A 6,061-nucleotide genomic window follows, 5' to 3' on the forward strand; every position below is an offset into this window, starting at 1 on the left:
TGAGGTATTGTATTTATAAGTAGCAAAAGGCCCCCCTGAAGATGTGCATATAAATAGTTTGTGTTTGAATGCAAATGCACATGGCAGGTTTTACTTGTGGAGATCCTCTTCAAATTATGAAGACAATTCATCATGCATGAAAGGATATAACGAAGGTAATGACATGCATAATGAAAAATGGACGTCTGCGGAATGACTTCGTGTGAAATTTATCATCGCATCACACAGTTGACAGAAAAAGTAGCAGACGACCATCAAGTTTAAGTGTTACAACTCAAGGAACCAAAAGTATCAAAAGCGAGAGTTGTAAACACTTGGCAAAAAGTATAGCAACCACCCATAAGGACCCGCTTGAAGATTATCAACCCATATGCTTCTCCCCCTTTTGTCAGTAAGGACCAAAAAGGTTTGAAGACATAGAGCTTCTACTCGTTCCCATGAGGAGCAGGTGAAGGTGCAGGGTCGACGTTGAAGTCTAGTGGTGCAGAAGAACTTGGTGCAGTGTCGATACGTGGCGAAGTTGTAGTTGGTGAAGTAGCATCATCTTCGTCATCGACGACTCTGGCATTGATAGTGGCCGCTGAGGAGGAGTACTCAGAGTCTTCGAGAGAGGGAGTCCAACACAAGACAGCATTCCTGGGAGGAGTGGAATCAAATTTGAATCGCTCTGTGAAGCCATCCTGTTGAAGATCATCTTTAGAGCTTAGCAATGTTAGACTCTTCCACGACCACCGACAGGTTTCATGAGTGACAAAGGCATTCTTGGTGGCAAGATTTCGAATGCGATTCACATCCACCAAGAGGCTCTGCAACTGATGCTTGAGCCAGTCATGATGTTTATCCTGTTTCTGATGCAAGGCCACGAGAAGCTCTCGGTCATTGAGAACGCGAGATTGCTTCCGAGGCCTTTGAGCAATAGTGCTTTCAGTGGCTTCAGTTGTTGCACGATGAGGTGCACGTGTAGTGCCAGCTAGAGGATAAACTCGAGTTGCAGCAAGAACTCCTTCAATAGGTTGCGTGAAGCTTTGGTGATCGACATTGTGAATATAGTGGCTCCTTAGCAGGTTCAGGGTAGATGGCTTCGACAGACATATCAACCTTTGGCAAGAAGATAAGATGGTTGCGCGCAGAAGGCTGATAGTTGATAGAAGAGTGAAGCATGATGAGGCGCATTACCCATGGAGCGTAAAACTTCAGACCAAATAGATTAGAGCCAGATGCACCAAGTTGCCTGATGAAGAAATCTTGTGCATTGAAGCTGATGCCATTGGGGATATAGAAAACCAATGTCTTCATTGCGCCTTCAAGCTTTGCTGCAGGAGAATGTCCTTTGACAGGCCATAGAGTTCTCCTTATAATATGATAAATGGTGTGGGGCAGATAATCCAGGTCTTTAACAAAGAATTCCTTTGGATATTTAGCATCATGTGGCAATGGCTTCATCATGCTCAGCATTTGACTCATATTCGGCTCAAGCTTCTGAAATATGCTCTTGAATGCATTGCGGTGAAGCTGACAACCAGGTTCATAGAGTTCACCTGGAGTGGGCAGGGCAGTAAGCTCAATTATATCTTGGGCTTTGGCTTCATTGTGTACATCGCCTGTCATCAACTCAAGGACCCAAGTCTTCGGATCCCTGTTGTAGCCGTGAATGTGAAGAGTGGCATAGAATTGTAACAGAAGCTCTTCATTCCAATTTTCTTTGTCAGTCACAAACTGCAGAAGGCCAGCATCTCTGAAGCAGTCTAGGGCTTCTTCCAAGCAGGGCAGGCCAGCAATGGCTTCGCAGTCTAGACGCATATGGGGGAAATGCGCCCTTGATTGTACAAGATACAAGAGTAATAACTGCGCTGCTGATAGCTCCAGAACCGATCAGATGAAATTCTTGGCTTCGAATATGGGTTCTTGGTACTATCAAAGAAGGTGTTGTGTGCTTTGAAGCTACTCACATTGAACGATCCTGGCGAAGTCGCAGTACTTGGAAACCTTGGCAGTCGGGGCTTTGGCTTCTGGACCGGAGGCCTGTGCTCCACAGGATAGTCAAACTGCGGTCCGGGAGCAGGCGGAGGAACCAGAATGCTCCAGCGGACGGTGACAAGCTGGCCGTGATCAAATGCTTGCTCAATGGTGTGAGGCCTTGGAGGCGGTACAGGAGCAGTGGCATTGACCTGGGCTTCAAGTTGCACATTAGCTTCAGGTGCAACATGAGTTTCAGGCACCAGATTCACTGCAGGCGCCACAATATCTTCAGCCATGACAACGTCATTGGCTTCAGTGGTGTTGTGTGTGGCCGCCTCAGTGTTTTCAACCTCCACTTGAGTAACTGGAGGGTCGGACACAGACTCTTTCTCCTCGAGAACAACTTCTTGGTTGGTATGGGGTGTGGCAACTAGCTCTTCTTCTTGACGGGGTTCTTGGTGTTCTTCGGCTGATGCAGCCTGTTGGGGATATAGCTATTGAGTATAAACCGCCTAGGAGGGGCCGGGTTATACTCATGGTGTGTTATTCATATTGAAGCCCACGAAGACAAGAAGTATGGCGCTTTATGGAGGAGATTTAACAAGAAGGCCCAAGGCCCAAAGGCGGATTAGGGCCCATAGATGTAAACCGCCATATGATGTATGACTTGTGTTGTAAGATAGGAAAGGATAGAAACCGAGCCGGACACGTTTATGAGTCGGCCGGGATTCTGTAAACCGCCGGGCGTCAACCTGTGTATATAAAGGGACGACCCGGTGATGGTTTAGGGACAAGAAACAACAGATCGAGAGCCAGGCAAAGCGTATTCGCTCCCTGGTCATCGAAACCCTAGCAATACCACCTCAACTGGATTAGGCTTTTACCTTCACCGCAAGGGGCCGAACCAGTATAAAATCCTTGCGTCCTTTGTCCCGCTTTAACCCCTTTAAGCTAACTATGTTGTGATTGCTCCACGACTAAGTCCTCACACTAGGACATCTGCCGTGACAAAACCACGACAGTTGGCGCCCACCGTGGGGCTATCGCACGATGGTTTCAAGTTCTTAGAGGGCGACTTTGAAGGGCTCAAGGGATACGCTGTGGGCTGGATGACCAAGAGTCATCGCGGCAAGCTCTACATCGACGATGCAGGCTGGGGCCCCGAGGCCGGCTCAATTGAGTACGGGTACCGGGTCCCCTTTGGCGGAATTCACGTCTTCATTGGCAAGATCGGCGAACCGGGCCCTGAGCCGGACATCTCCACCGACAACGTCGAAACGACTCAGCGTGCGAGACCCGCCCGGGTTCAACCTGCCATGAAGCGTGCCTTCGTGGGAGTCATCCAGGGAGCGAAATCTGAGGACAGATCGGCATCTGGTGATGAAACCGTCGTTTACTCCGATGATGAGTCATCTACGGGAGAGACCGAGACATCGTACCAACTGCAAGACGGCCGGCTTGGGGGCTGTTCCGTGGGCGACAGTATTCCGGACCCCTTCGACCCGCTGAGCCGGGTTGCGGTTTTCATGGATGGTACACAGCCAGTGCAACACTCTTCGACTACAGCAGTGATGATTTCGGGTCAGCAGCGGCGACAACAGCCGGGGTAGGAGGCCATGTGCGACCGCCGGCTCAGGTTTTGTCCGACTTATTTGATACTTTGGCAACGCTGCTGGTGGCAGAGGTTAGCTCGGCGAATCAGGATCAGCATAACACGGAAGTTGCAAAAGTGAAGGATCAGATAGCTCAAGCCAAGGCAGACCTGGCAGCTGAGGACACCAGGATGGCTGCAGAGCAGGCCGAGTTGGATGCACAGGCTTATCGGCTTATGTTAGATCAGAACGCTTCAAATGATGTCATGAGGAGAAGGTACCGGTCTCACCTGCCTCCGATTTATGAGGCAAGGAATCTCTTTAACACGCCAGGAGCAGGAACCATTAACCAGCCAGTGGTGAACCGGGTGGAAGCACCTGGAATGGGAGCGCCGGTTCAGCCGCGCACGATTGATTCGCCTCGTCAGAATAATATCCCGTCACAACACATACCAACGCCTCTGAGTCATTACTCTAACCCTTTGGATAACATAGTCGCCGCCGCTTCACGATTGGCGGCTCTCCCAGTCAAAGGTGAGTCCCCAGTAGCAGTTGAGACGCGACGGGCTAGAGAGCTCCTTCAGATAGCCTTGACTTAGCAGCAGGCTTATTCGTACAGCCGCGAGAGGATTCATTCCACCCCCCGCCCAAGCTGGAGTTACATCAGGCATATTGATGAACCGGCTATGTCAAGCAGTGCGCGGAACCGTGACCCGCCTCGTGGGCATAACCCGGCGGGTGGGGGTGTTAATGCTTAGAACGTGGTGGATCACGGTAGAGCACGTCGATAAGCCGAGCTAGCGGCGCAGTATGCGGCCCGTAAGCTTACTCCGGTTCATCCAACAACTTCGGTGGAACCAGGTGTTGCTTTCAGTTCTTTGGGGGTGCCGTGTCTCACCCCGGCTCTATGTAATGTGCGGCTGCCCAAGGATTTCAAAGGTCCCCGTAAAGTGCCCAATTACACTGCCGACTTACCCCCCGAATCATGGATTGAGAGCTATGAGATGGCGATGGAAATGCTGGATGTTGATGATGCTGCATGTGCTAAATGCTTCACCATGATGTTGGAGGGAACAACTCGTACTTGGCTGAACAGTTTGCCAGCTAACTCCATTGGATCATGGGCCGAGTTAAAGGCCCGGTTTATCCAGAATTTCAAAGACACGTGCAAGCAGCCCATGTCAATTGTGGATTTAGCCGCCTGCGTCCAAGAAGAAGGTGAATCGACAACCCATTGGGTGCGCCGGGTCTCAGCAATTCTGCATTCGTCGGACCGCATCAACGCCGATTCAAAGGTCTTAACATTGGAAGCCAATTGCCGGTTCACGCCTCTAAAGCTGAATTAGGACGACTCAAGCGTCACTGCAATGACATGGGGACACTTATGGCGGCTCTGGTTAAATATGCTGACTCTGATGGTACCAAGGACCCCGAGTCTGACGATGAAAAGCAGGGAAAGGGAAAGAAGAGCAGCAGCACCAGAGGGCAACAGCATAACCCGGCGGGCCACAGAAACAACGGTAAGCGCAAGGCTGATAACAGTTTGGATTTTGTGGCTAACACCAACACACAGGATAATGGTCAGCGTCGTAAGGGTAAACCGCCCCCGCGGAGTGGAGGATCAGGTATCAATCTTGAGCACCTGTTAAACCAGCCTTGCCCAGGACATGGGACGCGAGAAAGGCCGTCTACGCACCTCTGGAAGGATTGTTTTATTATGAGGGAGTTCAAAAATTCAAATCTTTTCCAAGATGGTCATGGACCGGGTGGCGGTTCAGGACCCGGTTTTCATGGGCCGGGTTACGGCGGAGGCGGTTCTGGCTCAGGATTTCAAGGCAATCAAGGCAGTCATGGCAACCAAGGTGGCTATAATCAGCAACATAATCAGGGGAGTCAACAACAGCAACAGTCGGGTTATCAGAGCAACCCGAAGCAGTTGAATAGTGGGCAGTATCATGTCTTCACCACTAGCCTATGCAAGCGCGACCAGAAGCTTCATAAGAGAGCAGTGAATTCCGTTGAACCGACAGTTCCCCGTTATTTGCGCTGGTCTAAGCAGCCCATCGTATGGAGTCGAGAAGATCACCCACCCCGGGTTGACAATCCGGGTCACCTGGCACTGGTGGTGGCACCTCAGGTTGGAGCGTATAAGTTCACCAAGGTACTCATGGACGGGGGGAGCAGCATCAATATTCTCTATTATGAAACCTTCCGTCGCATGGGGTTGACAGATAAAAATCTTAAACAGTCAAACACTGTTTTCCATGGTGTGGTGCATGGTAAGTCGGCGTATCCAGTCGGTAAGATAGCCCTGGAGGTTGCTTTTGGAGATGATCATGACTCTAGGTCAGAGACATTGACCTTTGAGGTGGTGAAAATTAAGAGCCCTTATCATGCCCTGTTTGGACGGCCGGCTTATGCTAAGTTCATGGCAAGGCCCTGTTATGTTTATCTGCGGCTCAAGATGCCGGGTCATAAGGGGACTATCACGGTACATGGGAGCCAGAAGA

The sequence above is a fragment of the Aegilops tauschii genome, chromosome 5, assembly GCF_002575655.3.
Source record: "Aegilops tauschii subsp. strangulata cultivar AL8/78 chromosome 5, Aet v6.0, whole genome shotgun sequence".
NCBI lineage: Eukaryota > Viridiplantae > Streptophyta > Magnoliopsida > Poales > Poaceae > Aegilops > Aegilops tauschii.